Source organism: Macrotis lagotis, chromosome 7 (assembly GCF_037893015.1).
Source record: "Macrotis lagotis isolate mMagLag1 chromosome 7, bilby.v1.9.chrom.fasta, whole genome shotgun sequence".
NCBI classification, from domain to species: domain Eukaryota; kingdom Metazoa; phylum Chordata; class Mammalia; order Peramelemorphia; family Peramelidae; genus Macrotis; species Macrotis lagotis.
The window spans coordinates 61,016,588-61,033,684 of NC_133664.1; the positions used below are offsets into that span (position 1 = coordinate 61,016,588).

The 17,097-nt window shown below is 35.5% G+C and overlaps 1 non-coding gene across 1 annotated transcript; it reads right to left on the reverse strand.

The window, feature by feature from the left end:
• Positions 1–7,692: 7,692 nt before the first annotated feature.
• Positions 7,693–7,766, reverse strand: TRNAN-GUU (transfer RNA asparagine (anticodon GUU)). Its single transcript has one exon. It is a non-coding gene; the product is annotated as a tRNA-Asn (tRNA).
• Positions 7,767–17,097: the final 9,331 nt, after the last annotated feature.

Below are 17,097 nucleotides of genomic sequence, written 5' to 3' on the forward strand. Positions count from 1 at the left end.
TGACTATACATGCATAATCTACATCAGATTAATTTCTATCTTAAGGGGGAAAGGGAAAGGTGTGAAGGAGAAAACTTTACAAAAAATTTTGCCTTCTTGTACTTCTTGTACTTCATATTCTTCACTTTGCAAGATGAAAACAGCTCAGAAACTTACACTTCCTTGGAAATTTTCTAAATGCAATTGGAAAAAAAAATACTAAGATAAAAAATACTGAGTTTAAATCTAACCTTGACAATTCCTAACTATGTGACCCCAGGCAAGATCTGAACTGTAAACCAGGAATGATATGGCTCCCAGCATTGCTTTGCTCATTCAAGTCCAGGGACACCCTCTTACTTCTAGAATGAATCAGAACCCTTGTAAAATCCTTCCTAACTTGACTCCGTGTTTAATATTATTTTGCATTGGTCCCTTTCTTGTACTTGTCAGTTCAGACTCACCACTGTCCATTCTCTGCTTCCTTCAAAACTCAGCTCCCACGGCATCTCCTACCAGCCACAGCTTCTAATGCCTTCCCCTCTATCATCTTGTATTTTTGAATCTATCTTGCATGTATGTCTATGTGACCTTGTTGCCTCCCCCTTGAAGAACACCAGCTTCTTGAGGGTGACAAAGACTGCTTCCAGTCGAGTCCTAGAAGCCAGGAAAGCCTGAGCCACAGAAGGCCCTGGACACAATACTGTTTGTTTGAATTCACAGCACCTTTCCAAGTCCAGCTCAGGTGCCATTGCCCCAGGAACGCCCTCCTCAAATGACCTCCCGTGAGTTCGTTTGTGTTCATCAATATCTTCATCTGTAAAATGAAAGGACGGGGCAAGACTGTGTCCAAGGCCTCTCCCAGCTTCAAAATGATGGCCCTCTGATTCTGCTCCATCCCTTCAGTGGATGCAGAGTCCATCGGGGGAGGAATTGTTTGCTGTATGACCTTTGTAGCTCTGGTTCTTCCAAACTAAGGAAACAGCTTTGTGACTAGACAGAAGGGAATGGATGCAAGAGATCTCAGGGAGATAGAATCTCCAAAGGGTGTGTAGCACCTTTGGCATACGGGAAGGAGGAGCCCAGAGTCTCCCCGTTTCCTGCTGGGCTGCTTTCCCGGATTTCAGCTCCAGAAACTCACTGATAGGCAGAATGAAATCATCTCTGAAACTGAAATTGTTTGCACAACGCCTGGTAATAGCTAGGCACTTAAAAGTTTGCTGAATTGAACAGGTTAAAGATCTTGGAAAGTTTCTTTAGCTGCAAGTATCAGTTTTTGTTTCTGTTTGAAGTTAATAATAGGGAGCATTTAGCCGGTACTTCAAAGTTTGCAAAATGCTTTACAAATATTGTCTTATTTGGTCCTTGCAACAATCCTGAGAACTTTTATCCTCATTATATACATGAGGGAATTGAGGAAGGCAGTGACTTGTCTAGTGTCTAACATCATATCTGAACTCCATTCTTCCTGATTCCACACCTCTAACCATTGTGTCAACCAGCTGCTTAGGTTCATGATTACTTAGAAATGCTAAATCTAAAATAAGTTTCTTAGGATTTTTCTTCTTTGGCTTATAAATTGTCATCATGATCATCATAAAAAAGTAAATGGAATAAGCACCTGGGGTGGAAGGAATGGAAAGAACTGATAGATGAATCTTTCTAGAAGTTTTTGATTCTAAACCGTTGCTCCAGTCTTTTGTCCTTTCCAAATACTCACTCTCACATATTCAAATGAGGGGAAGTAAATTCATTTTTCTCTTCTCAATCTACAGCAATATTTTATAAAATATTTTATTAATTATTAAATTATTAAGCATAAAGTATTTAAAAATTGTATTAATTTTAAATTAATAACCTGAAAATTCAAGATCTTAAAAAATAAAAATCAAAGTTAAAAGGAAAAGTCTTCAATATTGTAAAATGTATATAAAAATACTGATAGCATAAAAACAATCTTTTAAAATTATATAAAAATTAAAAATACATGTTAAAATTAAATAAGAGAGCATTTGCTATCTACACACACATATATATATATACTATAAAATCTATTTTATAAAAAAAAAGTAAATACATCATTTTCATAAGCTCAGAACAACTTCTCAGAATAGGAAGAAGGCAGCATAAATTGCCAACACTATCAAGGGCATATATATCATGCTGTGAACAAGGGAATTGTCTTCAAACCTTATACTGAGGTAGAATTTTAAATCTATACTGCATAAACCTTTCAAAATCACACTGATTTAAGTTGTAAAAAAGAACAACTAAATAATGGCAATTTTTCTTAATTCATTAGGCTCCTAAAATATATTCCTAAACTAATCACATTGAATATGTTATGTATTATCCAATCTGTTGCTTTTTCTGCTAATGACACAAGTCAAAACCAGAAAATATAGTTTAAGTCACACAGCCACACAAAATTTCCTAGCAAACATTGAGGTACCAATATTACTTGGCATTGTTCTTCATATGAAGAACAAGTGCTATCATTTTTGTTGGGGGTTTTTGCTTTCTTTACTTAAGGATGTGACACAGTGGTATCAGAACTGAAGAAAAGAACATTGATATCTATGTCATTTCCTTACGATATTCACTTTGTTCTAAAGAAAAAACATTTTTCACATGTTGAAATATTCAAGATGTCTGACTTCCTTACCCTTTTAGAAAGGGCTAATGTTTTGCATCTATCAAATCTTCATATTCTTCTCCTTTGTGAAGTTTATATATAAAGTATTTTCTATGTGATTTGTAAATATTGATTACATGTCAGATAACAACAAATGGAATTTAAGGAGTTTCTCTTTTCAGGTTCAGACATTGATCCGCGTATTTTTATGCGAATCTATCTGTAATATAGGACTTTATGCACACTGAGTAACGAAGATATATAATTTATGTTCAGATGACAGAGAAAGAGTATATAGAAAATAACAGATTGAAATGATCAACAAAACACAAATTTAATGCTATTTAACACTGAATTCACATTTTAATCTAAGTCACTGTAGCATATTATCATGGATAATTGATATAAGAAACCAGCAAAACAAAATCCTGAAGGATTTCATAGGCTTTAGAGCTAAAAGACTAGGAATCTCTCACTATGTAGACTAGGAAACTGAGGCTTATACAGAACTTATTTATCCAAACTGAGGTTGCCTAGGACTTTGCATTTTTTATCATGCGTAAAACACTAATTTTACAATTCAGTAATCAAAAAAAAATTTGTTCTCTCATTTCAATCTACAGATTTGTCCCTGAGTAGGGCAAAGTAAGGCAATATGAGATTTTTCTAAGCACATTTATTAACTGTTGACCTAAAGCTGAGCAAAGCAGAAAGAGGAACTTTAAGGAAGATCGTGACTTGGTTTTCACCTCCCTCAGATCTGTCAGTCCCAGGAAGTATTTTTTGAATGGTACCTAGTCCCCAAATCTCATCTCTAAGTTTTGAATAAAAGTTTTTTTTTTCTCAAATGAGTTGAGCTCAGGAGATGGGAGATATTTGCTATTATCTCTGTGTTTACACACATGTTAGGCCCTCATTTCTAATCCTGCCTGTTTTTCTACTCTAACAAACTTGTAAACTTTCAGTGTTTCCCCCTCAAAGATGGGTTGCAGATTTATATTTCAGACTATATATCTTCAGTTTTTATTTGAATGAAATTAGGAATTACAGTAAACAAGACAATTTATTTATTTTTAGGTTTTTGCAAGGCAAATGGGGTCGAGTGGCTTGCCCAAGGTCACACAGCTAGGTAATTATTAAGCGTCTGGGGCCGGATTTGAACTCAGGTACTCTTGACTGCCCAGCCGGTGCTCTATCCACTGCGCCACCTAACCACCCCTAAACAAGACAATTTAATGAAGCTTTTAGTACACTTCAAGTAATCTAGGAGATTGAGAGAGACAATATGTATGCAATATCCCATAAAAACACATTTTAAAAGTCTATAGTTTTAAAATCATTTTGTGACTTTTATTTTGCTTAGGTTTTATGTAAAACTGTCAAAAGATGTAATAAATTTTTTGATATCTTTACTTTTCAAAACAAAATGTTTTTTCACAACTATTTAAAGTATTTTGGGTACTATAAACATAAAAGCTATAAGTACAGTTAATATACTATTAAGCAATCTATCTGGAATAGCCTATTTTAAATTTCTCTAAAATGGTTCTAGAATACTCTATTATTAATATAAATATTTTGTACTGTTTCATAGATCCACTCTTTTTTAGTTTTTTTTAAATGCAAATGGAGTTAGGTGGCTTTCCCAAGGCCACACAGCTAGGTAATTATTAAGCGTCTGGGGCCAGATTTGAACTCAGGTACTCCTGACTCCAGGGTGGTGCTCTATCCACTGTGCCACCTAGCTGCCCCCATAGATCCATTTTTAATATAATTATGCTGAACTGTTTCATATATCTATTTATCAACTTAAATATAACATACGATTTCATATCTCTATTTCTTGATAGAAATATCCTGCACTGTTTCATATGGTATAGTTATACTAATAAAAACAGTATTCTAGACTTCTGGAGAAATGTTTGTAATTCATGAAGTAAATCAAATACACATATAATGTATTCAGGAAAACATGGTAGTAGTTTCCCATTCTAATCTTTCCAGATTATTAACTAACCTTGAAATAAAGTTTCATAATTACGTGGTTGAAAAATTGCCCCTACTTTTTTGTATTAATAGCCATGACATACAGAGAACTTTTGACACCTGTGTTTCAGAAGAAACTCACAGGGGGAAAAAAAAATCAATGCAGGTTTTTAAAATAGTTTTTTTGCTTCTTTTTAAAAAAAAAAAATCAAGTCATCCATACAATGCTGCCACTTTTCACAGATACACTGTTGACTTTAAGTGAAAATATCAGAAGGTGACCCCAAGAAAAACATTTATTCATCAACACTGCTATTTTGCTTATACAAAAGGCTTCTTTTCAGAAGAGTTACTTTCGAATAGTGTATGATTAGAAGTTGATAGTTGTGGCCACATCAGTGATTTACGTTTGTGCTGACTGGGGTACAGGTAGAGGGAGTGACTGTTTTAACAGTGGTCTGGTAAAAACATTAAGAATTCTGCATGGGTAACAAATGTGTCACCACATTGCTCATGTGTCACTGTATAGAATGTAAGTCAACAAATATTTTTTACCATATATGTTTATACACACCTATATACATATCCTACTGGAAGATATAATCAAATGACATTGAAAGCATTCTGCAAACCTTTGAGCACCATCTAAACACTACTACAAGAGATATGTTTATATATACATCATTCTCAAAGAATATTGTGTAAAGCCCTTTACAAGTCTCAGAGTGCTACATGATATCTGCAAAGAGCTATGCAGACCACATAAATGTTAGCTATTAAAAAAGATTTTATATATTTCCATCTATCCTGAAGTTAACTTTAGAATTAAATTATATCTGTAAAAAGTTTTAAATATTTACTATTTATCTGTAATTTGTATTATTTATGCTAAATTTATAAACTTACTATTTATACTATCCCAAAAACAAATACAGAATTAAAAGATATATGAAAAAAGTTTTGCAAGCTATATCAATGTTACCATAATAAAAGCTAGTTTTTATTTACACCTATCCCAAAGATAAATATAAAAATAATGATATATGCGAAGAGCCTTAAATTTATTTACTATTCATTTAGCCATAATTCACTTACATTGCTTTTACTACTTACTTATGTATTTACACTACTAAAAAATTAACCTTTTAAATCTATGCCAAAGATAATTATAGAATTAGATGATAGATGTACAAAACTTTGCCAGCTATATTAATGTTACCTATCAGAAAAGGTATGTTTACATCAAACCTAAAATAAAAAATTAAATGATAAAGGACCTTAAATTTGTATATTTACTATCCATATAACTAATCATAATTTACTTATATTGCTCATTCTTTTTGCTTATGTATTTACAGTATTAAAAATTTACCATTTACATCTATCCCATAGATAATTATAGCATTAAATGATATATGTAAAAGGCTTTGCAATCTACATTAATGTTACCATATATATATATATGCTATGTATATATTTACATGTAACCCAAAATATAATATTAAATAATAATGGAAAAGGTCTTAAATGTATATATTTACTATTCATATAACCATAATTATATTGTTCATACTATTTACCTATGTACTTATACTCTTAAGAAGTAATTTACACCTATCCCACAGATAATTATGGAATCAAATGATATATGTAAAGAGCCTTAAATTTATATATTTACCTATAATATTTCAAACTATTTACTTATCTATTTATGCTACTAAAAATTTCACCATTTATATCTATCCCAATGATAATTATAGAATTAAATGATATATGTAAAGTGCCTTAAATTTATATATTTATTATTCATATAACCAGAATTACTTATATTTTAAACTGTTTACTTATGTATTTATGCTACTAAAAAATTCACAATTTATACCTATCCAAATGATAATTATAGAATTAAAGGATAGATGTACAAAGCTTTGCAAGCTACATGTTACCTATTATAAAAGGTATGTATACATTTACATCAAACTCAAAATATAAAATTAAATGATAAAGGACCTTTATAAAGGATCTATCCCAAAGATAGAGAACTAAATGATATATGTAAAAGGCTTTAAATTTATATATTAGCTATTTCTCTATCCATAATTTACTTGTATTTTCCATACTATTTATTTTTTAATTTACTTACAATTATCCCAAAGATAATTATAGAATTAAATGATAGATGTACAAAGCTTTGCACACTACATCAATGTTACCTGTTATAAAGAGTATGGATATAGATATAGATATAGATATAGATATAATATAGATAGATAGATATTTACATCAAACTCAAAATATAAAATTAAATGACAAAGGACCTTTATAAAGGATCTATCCCAAAGATAAAGAACTACATGATATATGTAAGGGGCTTTAAATTTATATATTAGCTATTTCTCTATGCATAATTTACTTGTATTTTGCATACTATTTATTTTTTTCATTTACTTACAATTATCCCAAAGAGAATTCTAGAACTAAATGAGAGATGCAGCGCTTTGCGAACTAGAAGTGTTCCGGATTCCCCAAGCTATCTGCCCCCGGACAGACAAGGACAACACGGCTCTACTCTTAGATCTAAATATTATTTCACATTATCCTGAAATATATGAAATGTAACTAATGAGTGCGTTTGAACTGCATGCTTTTGTGCGTGCACGGAACGCATCTTACGTACTTGGGCAGCCACACAGGTCTGGCAGTCTGACCTTTGCACTCAGCTGGGCCCCCTGGCGCCGGGGGCAGGAGCGCGCGGACGGCGGAGGCCTCGGCCCCACCCCTTGACCCCGCCCCGCGCTCCGCCCGGGCACGTGGCCGCGCCTTCCCCTCCCCCAGCCTCCCCGCGCCAGGCCCCGGGACACTCGGGGACGGGGAAAAGAGGCGGGGCGGGGGGGGGCGCGATCGGCCTCGGCCTGGCCCCAGCGGAAGGCGCCGGGGGAGGGGGCGTGGCCGGGCCGCTGCCGGAAATGGAGGCGTCGCCGTCCCGGGCCGCGGCCGCCCCCTCGCTCCCTCCGCCGACGCCTCGAACTCGCCGCTCTGTATCCCTCCTCGCTGTGACGCACCCGCCCCCCCTCGCCTCTGCAAAAAGGCTCCGTCCCTGGGTGGGCTCGAACCACCAACCTTTCGGTTAACAGCCGAACGCGCTAACCGATTGCGCCACAGAGACTCGCTGGCGGAGAGGCGCCCGCGCGGCGCCCTATGAAGAGCGGCGGCGGCGGCTGCCGGCCCTCTCGCCTTCCCTGCAGAACCGCCCGATGGACGTTTGCGCAGATGAGGACGGGGAGAAAAATCACTCCTTGATTGTTCACGGAATAAAAGAATAATGCAACAAGTATGGGGAATAAAGGAGATAAATCATTTCCATGGAAATAAGTCATAAAGGCCGAGACCAGCTCTTCCTCCCCCCACCCACCACCCACCCTCTGTTTCCTGGACTTTTCCTACCATCACTTCCACAATTAGTTTTTACCGAAGCTTTCTGAAAGTGGAGTTGCTGCAGAGTTCCCCAGGGACATCTGAAAGGTTTTAAACTTCAGCACCTATGGCCGTGTTCGTTTTTTTTTTTTTTTAATATTAACCCATCTCGCAAACATTTGTCGCACTTCCGTCCTTTGTTCCTCAAAAGAACAGCAGGAAAAAATAGGGTCACATTCCTTAATGTGTAGGCTTTGTGGAATAGAGCATCCATGCGCCGGGACCGTCCCGAGAGCGGCCCGCACCGCCAGCCGGCCCCCGGAGCTCGCCCGGGACAAGCGGGACCAGGCTGGCCCCGGCCGGACCGGGCTGTGCTTCGCGTCCTCCGTTCCGAACCCTCGCAGATTGCACTGCATGCTATTTACACCTCCGTGGCATTTCATAGTTACCTATGTAAGCATATTTGCATGTAGGTTCCTTTTTTCTGCAAGCGAATGCTTTTAATATATTCCAAAAGCTCCTTTTCCTCCCCGGTTCAAAAGCAAGTAAGTCCAGTTTTCATTTGTTCTCAACAGTAAATGAACATTTACCTTCCTAAAATTCCCACATCCCTGTAAACAAGTCCATATCCAGAAAAATGAAATCAGTTTTCACCATTCTCAATTTATCGAAGTGAATACCAGGAGACCTCGTTCAAGGTGGAACGGCAAGTTAGTAAAAACAGGAGTTTCTGTTTCACCATCGGAAAGTTGAAAGACTGTGCTGCTTTGGAACCAATTAGTGTTTTCTGGAATGAGTTTGGATATTCAACAGCTTTCTCACTCCACTTTCCACAAACTGGACCTTAGAAGAGTTTGAATATGAAAAAAACCAAAACAGGCAGTGCTTCTTTTAGGCTGCAGTGCAGATTTGCTCTCATTTAACCAAACCGTCTTTATATATATTTTTTTACATTTTAGCCACCTTCCCAGTGTGAATTCAAACGACCAGAAAGCTGCTTTTCCATTCCAAATATAACCATTGTGTTCTGGTGGCCCTTCAATTGGAAAAGGCTTGTACACCGGTGCAAACTTTTATAAAATGTTCACTGCCCTGATTGAAATATTATTCGGAGCAATTCTGGTCACATGTATCTTGTATCTTCCTTATCATTAATTAAATTAACGTATTGAACGAATCAAAGCAATAACTAAAGGGAAAGATTAAGGAGTACATTTAAAGGAGTTCTTAAGAAAATGGCTAATAGATTCAGAAATTTAACCATCTCACACAAAGCCTAGCAGTGAGTAGAAGTGGAATAGTTCCAACCAACAGTGGGAAAATCAATTTATTGAATGCTGAGAATGTGCCTTTGTAAGTAACCTTACCACTGTTTGCTTTACAAATTAGTTTCAAAGCCTGATTTGTAATTTTGTGTACTTTTTTTTTGCTAAGCTAAACAGATAGGGAAACTCAGTTTCACTTTTTAAAATGTTTCTCTCTCTCTCTGTTGGAAAATGCTACAGACGAGACTCCATTTTCATGATATAAAATAATGGAATTTGAAACTGAGTGGATAAGATAAAAAATTATACCACTATGGCAAGTTGAATGGCATTGTAGTGCTTTTAAAAATTCTCTTTTAAAAAAATGAGAGTGCAGTGCATATTCTCCTAAAAATCCATTTTAGGACCTCCTGGTTATGATTTTTAACCATTCCTTCTCTAAATAAGTCTATTATGCTGAATTATTAGATCAATTTAAGTAACTTTTTGTTCTTTCTTAACCTCTCTAACCCTAATAACAGGCTATGAAAACAAATTCCATTTAATGTTATTAATATTTAGGCATTTAGAAAATTGTACCTGGACATAAGAAAGCTGGGCAATTTTCATTTTTGTGTATATTCACAATCACACATAGTTGAACTACAAACTTACCTTTTCCAAGAATGTGGTTTGTCAAGGGGGTTGACCTGTGCAGATTAATGGGCCAATATATCTTACTTTCTTGGTAGAAGAAAAAAAGAAAAGCTGTAATTGAAAGGACATCTGTGCAAATGGGATCCACCTGTCTTAACAGACAAGGCAAGACAGACCCACACTGATTTATGGACCTTCCAGGTACCTTGAATCCAATGTTTTCAGATAATGGACTTTTACCCCTAATACAACAGAACGAATCTTCACTGAACACAAGTATTTCATCAGCACCACAATAGGTGATCTTAATTGCCTACAACTTATTTTTAGCAGATCTTTGCTTGCAGTATAAAACAGAACTGAACTGCTATTGGCTAGGATAATGAAAAATTCAACATTTTGGAAGTGTTGCTGAGAGAGGTGGAAGAATTTGCCAACAAGAAGAATATTGAAAACAATTCTAAACAAGATGTCAGCAAAAGTACATGGTGTACTCTCAATTTTAAAGGCCAAAGTGAGACTATCAAAACAACCTCTGAGAAAAAGAAAACATTTTCTTTTTGTTGATGATTTTTGTTTTTGTCTGTGTGGCATGTCATTTAAAACTTTGGTCTCAATAATATGTATATGCATATCTTGAAAAAATTGCTCATTCATCAAGACACTTTGCTTCAATTTCTCTTTAAGTTTACAGATGCAGCCTAAGGAATTGAAGTTTGGAATGGAATTTTAGATGGAAATTTTTAATGCTCTTAGAGGTGGTATGTCTATGGTGGTCACTCAAAAATTTAGTAGGGTACTGTAATTTTTTTCATGAGCCCCAGTTTAATTGGAAAGCAGGTTTAAACTGGGGTTCATGAACTTTTTTTTTTTGTTGTTGCTTTGTGAATGTATAGAATTCCTATTTCACAAGTTGCTTTTCTACTGGTAGAAAGGGATTCACTAAATGATGATCAACTATGATATTGGGTGGTGATCAGCTATGATGGACTTGTTCATTTCAACAGTACAACAATCAAAGACAATTCTAAAAGATTTTTATTTGAAAATACCATTCATATTCAAAGAAGGAACTGTGGAGTTTTAAATGTAGATCAAAGTTTACTATCTTCAATTTTTAAAAGTTGTCTTAGGTACTATGTCATCTTTTTCTCTCAGTTTTTTCCTTCTGTTTGGATTTGATTTTCCTTTCACAACATGATTAATATGGATCTATGTTTAGCATTAGTTACATATGTAGAGCCTAAATTAGATTGCTTTCTGTAAGGAGGGAGGAGGGAGGGGAAAGGAGAGAGAAAAATGTAAAACTCAAAATCTTGCAAAAAAAAAATGATTGGTGACTACTATAGTTGGAAAAAACAAATAAAAAATGTTTAAATTGTAAAAGAATGAAAGGGATTATAATTCCCAACAAGTTTCAGTGATTTCAGTTTCTGCCTTCTTATATCATTTCTGGAGCAGGGAACCAAGCTACTCCATCCATAACACAAAAAGTAAGACAAAATTTAAAAACCTGTTAACTTTGATACACTGGAGAAATTCTCTCCTATAGAACTAATTATAGTATGTAGTTGTTATAGTATATTCTGATAGTTTTAAATGTTCAAGGTGTGCTGCATCATGCCACTGTCTTTAACTAAGTCTCAAATTTTGGTACCAAGTGATGGTTTCATGCCTGTCTACATAACAGAACTTGAAAACAAGTCTTAAGTTATTACATCTATACTGAAACTGGTGAAAACATTGAGAAATCATCAGTGCAGCTTTTCTTTGAGGCTTCCCTTTAAAAAAAAAACAATGGAAAAAAAAAACCCAGAGCAGATAACCCCCTCTCAGGATGCTTCAAAAGAAGGAAAAGAATTAAGATGGTGCCAAGAGAAGAATCTGTGGGTTGCTATGGGACAATTACTTTGGGAGCAAAGCTAGCCTAACAGTTAAACTAAATCAATGTCAATTCAATGGGCATGATTTACATTTTAGTGGGGAGCCACTGTGAATAACTCATGAAGATAATCTAGCTGATGAAGGGTGGTTTCTCTTACAATAGCTTCCCTGTCAATTAGCTGCTTCCCTTAAAAAGTTAAGGTGTAACAACATTGACCTCCTCAAGAAATTTCAGTGCCTCAGGGATAAAATATGATTTTTTTCCCTCTGGCTAGCATTTAAAACCCTTTACAGTATGATTCCAGTCTATCTTTTAGACTTATTTCACACTGGTCCCCCTTTTATAGTCGGATTTTTGGCTTATTTGATATTCCCAGTACATGACATTCCATCTCCCTTCTCTGTATCCTTTATAATTCAAAGTCTGGAATGTTTCCCTTCCTTAGATACTACCTCCTAAAAGAAGCTTTTCCTGAATTGACTGCTCGATTGTCTTCTACCCACATAGCAATTCCTTTGTCATCATTCTGTACATCTCTTGCATTACTTATCTGTGTACATGTCTCTGACCTGCCTTTATTCATAGAATGCAAGCTTCTCCCTGAGGGAAGGGACTGTTGTGTTTTTTTTTTCTTTGTATCACCAAAGTCTAACATTGTGTCCTCAGTCTCTAACTCAGGCAAAGCTTAATAAATGCTTATTAATTGACTTGAGGAGAGGGAAGCATGGTACACATCTATTCATTTATTTCAAGTGAAGGGAAGAACATGCCTGTTGGCCTTCTTCCTTTCAATTCTCAGGCAGCTGCTCTCAGTCTTCCTCCTCCCCCTCAGGAACTCCACTGTTCACATCATTCTTCTAGTTCCTCTTCGAACTTCCACTCTCTCTGTTTTTTGAGAAGTCAAAAGAACTTCCTCTGATTAAAAGATTGGGAACTGAATTGGTGGCACAAACAAAAAAGCTACCAGAATGGTCTGCAATCATCAATTTAGGTGATATATTTGTATCTGACATCATGTATTTAATAACCAGGTCTAATTAAATAGTTATGATACTGCATTGGGTTCTGGGGAAACAAAGAAATTGTTACTTCCTCCAAGTACACAGGGGCAGCTAAGTGGCACAGGGAATAGATTGCTATGGATAGAGCCAGGAAGCATCTCTTGCTGAGTTCAGATCTGACATTAAAGTTCTGTGACTGGGCAAATCACCTTACCCTGTTTGCCTCAGTTTCCTCATCTCTAAAATTAGATGGAGAAGAAAATGGCAAACCACCTGGCATCTTGGCCAAGAAAATGACAAAAGGGATAACAAAGAATCAGACATGACTCAACAAAGCAAGTACATATAATCATCCCATTTGCCAGTGTTTTCCCTCCAACATTATTTTGCATATTTCTTTTATATGTTTATTCTGTTACTTATATGAATTTATGTTGCTTCCCCTACAGAATATTAAGTTCTTTGAAGGAAGGACCATTTTATTTATCCTTGAATTCCCAGTCCTATTTAGGCACTTGGCATTTTAAAAGATGCTTGTTGATTAATTGGTATACTCTATTAGGAGAGTAAAACTTACAGGGTTACCTCTAGAACTGAGGTATCCACTTCTGTCTTGGGATCCAAGCCTCAAGTTCAAGTTAATGGGGAGGAGGTTTCCTGAGAATAAAGGGAAAGAAAGAAGGAAGATGGAGGAAAAAGAGGAAGGATTAAGAGAAGGAGGAAAAGAAAGGAAAGGAAGAGGTGAGTAAGAAGGAAAGGAGATAAAAAGGAAAAGGAAAAAGGGAAAGAAGCAAAAAGACAATAACAACATAAAGGAAATCCCATTTCTAAATAGAGAGAGGAAAGGAGGAAGGGAAAAACAATGAAGGAAAGAACAAATTTAAAATAACTTTTCTTTGCAAAACAATGCACAATAGGATGGTTTAAATAATAATTTGCTCTATTATACTTAAGAAATGATTTAAGGGACTACCATATGCATTGTATTAGGCTCCAAGATAGTGAGATGTGAGCTGGAAAATTGGAATCTAGGAAAAAAGAGTCCAAAGTCAGACTTTGAAAGGCTTTAAATGTCACATAGACAGGTTTGTATTTTATCCTAAGGATAACTGATTGTAAATGGGAAAGTAGTGAAGGAGGAGGGAAGAATTGAGGGATAAATGAAATTTTGAATCTAGAATAACTGGAGAGATCGTGGTTCAGAAGTTTGGATGAAAGCAGATTTAGTGGTGTTTACTGATGAATAGGATCATTTGCTTAGAAGGGTCCTCAGACCATCTCATGTAATTGTCTCTCCTTATGAGGAACTGAAGCCAGGAGAAGAGTAATAACAGCAGCAGCAGCAGCAGCAGCAACACCATTACCACCAATATTTATGTAGTATTTTAAGCTACATTACTGCTTAAAGAACTCAAACATTGTCTCATTTTACCCTTCCTATCACTCAGGGAGATATTGATTTTATTATCCCCATTTTTACGGTGAGGCAGAATGACTTGCCTACGAGTAGTAATTATCTGAGGCAATAATTGAACCCAGGTCTTTTTGAAGCAAATTTCACCACTCTCTATTAGCTTCCACTACAGTGGAGGAAGGGCAAGTTCTCAAATAGTCATAGTATATGGAAGAATGAAACTAATGCAAAGGAGAGATCCAGAGAAAATGCTGTGAGAAATCTGAGAAGAGAATATCATTTTCATCTATAGAGAGGGAAGGTAGAGTTGGGTTGAATCACTTTATGTAGGAGGTATCATCTGAATTGGATGAGCTCTAAAGGGAGTGGGGAATGGGTGGATGGGGAATGAAGTGGCATGGAAGAGGAAAAAACACTTAAACTTTTTAATAACATATCATTTGCATAAATTAGAATACAGTTAGTTATGTTTGAAACCTCTACTTAAAGATCATATTAAAATTACTAATTCTATTTTATCTCTCATGCTAATGATGATGATTATAAAATGAAATTTTAAAATATTTGTTGGATGGTCACTGTAGATTGTGAATGTGGCTTCAGAATGAAAACTATGATAGACTCCAAGATTTGGAGCCAGATATGATTAAGGAAAAGGACAGGAAGGAGACAGATCCCATTAGAGAAAGGGTATTCCTTTTATTTTTTAATGGTGATGTGTAAGAAGAGCACAACATAGAGCATAGCAAATATTTAGGGGTTTCAAGGAAACATCTCATAGAGAATCTGTTCTAAAATGTGTTTTGGAAACATGACATTAAAGTATTTTGCTAAGGACTTTCAGACTTTTCACCAACCCAAAGCAATTTAAAATAAATTACAAACTTAGGAATGATAGCATGAAGAATAGTGATATAAGGATAAATACCACTGGAACTGTGATTTTGAGAATAAATATACAAAAGGAAGGGTAGATGAACAAGCATTTCCATGATTCTATAGAAAGGGTAACTGTTATTTAGACAGTAATATCCTTAGACCAGAGGAGAGCAATTCAGCAGTTTGATTAAAAAAATAGAACAAAACAAATAAATATACTCTTAACTCCATTCTTTAGGAACAACCAACTCTCTCTGGGTTCTATATTTTTATCAAGCAACTTTTTGATCTATAAGCTAGTTTCTACATTGGGCTTATCAGGAAAGAGATGCCCTAAATTCTTGGGTCAGCTATCATCTCCATTTCATTCATTTAGTTGTTGAAGCATTTTTAAGTACCCTCTAGTTCTAGAGAACAGTTCTAGAGAAGCTATTTGGAAGATAACAAGATTAATGCAGTTAATTTTGTATATGATTACTTGAGACAGAACAGAAGCCACTAGGAAAAGTGAAATTCTTATAGGAGGTAGGACTTGAGCTGAACTTTGAAGTAAGTTAAGGATTCTGAGAAGCAGAGATGAGGAAGAAGTGCATTTTAGGCATGACAGACAGCCTATGAAAAGGAACCGAAGTGGCAAATGAAATGCAGAGTTCATTGAGCAATAAGTAAGCCACTTTGGCTGGAATACAGAGCACATGAAGTGAAGAAATTGGAAATCTGGGAAAAGAGTCCAGAGCCTGACTTTTAAGGACTTTAAATGTCAAATAGAGAGGTTTGTATTTTATCCTAAGGACAACTGGTTGTATATGGGTGAGGGTGGGTAGGGGCATAGGACAGGAGGAAGGAAGAGTTGAGGAATAATTGAAGTTATGAATCTGGGGTAACTGGAGAGATGATGGTTCACCAGTTTGGATGAAGGGCAGGCTTGGTGGTGAATACTGAACAATAGGATGGACATGTTTAGAGACAAGATCATCTCATATAATTAATTGTGTTGTTTTATAGATGAGGAACTGAAGGCAAGAGAAGAATGACAACAACGTTTATGGAGTATTTTAAGCTTCATTATTGCTTAAAGAACTTCTCCTATATTGTCTCGTTTTATTCTTATTACAACTCAGGGAGATATTGCTGTTGTAATCCCCATTTTACAGTGAGGAAATTGAGGCAGAATGACTTGCCTTCAGCTAATAAATATCTGAAGCAATATTTGAACCCAGGTCTTTTTGATACAAAGTTCACCATTCTACCTAGTACACTGTGAATCTGATGCCTCACAGTCTCAATGCAGTATTTAACTTAAATTCACAAGACAGAGGGAGGCAGAAGGCTTTCAAAAACCATCAAAATCATCAAAAGACCTGGAGGTTCTTTTAATATTTTCTTTGGGCAGACATTTCAAAATATTAAATCAAAAAGTAGTCTAAATATTCTGTATAGGAGACTTATTCCAAAAGAATAAGAAACCATCCCAAAATCTAAGACAAATACTTTCAAATGTACTCTCAGTTTAGGGATATCAGGTAAAAGTGTCATATCATTACAGTATTAAATCAATGATATGATGTGTTTTGATGGATAATACAAGTGAAAAAAATTCACATTTTATTAGCAATTCTGGGGAAAAACATATGAACCTTTGACAGTGATCATATATACATTCATCAGAGTGTTATAACATGATAGTATTTATATTCAGAATACTAACTCACGGCATATAGATTGTTCAAAAATTAAGACAAGTCAGAATAGCAAACTTTATATCATTTTAGGTCATTCTGTCATTTCTCTTTACCCTAAAGACCCTATATTACATTTGTTAGGATAAAATAATATTGCAAATTTTATTTTTGTTTAGAGGTGTTTTGTTTGTTTGATTTTTAAGTGGAGGAAAACAATGATTAGATTAAAACTTATTTTTTGGTCACTTTGGGTTATGTCTGAATTTTAAAAAATGTTTCTTTTAACATCTAGCATCCACATGGTGAACCATTTACAAAAGT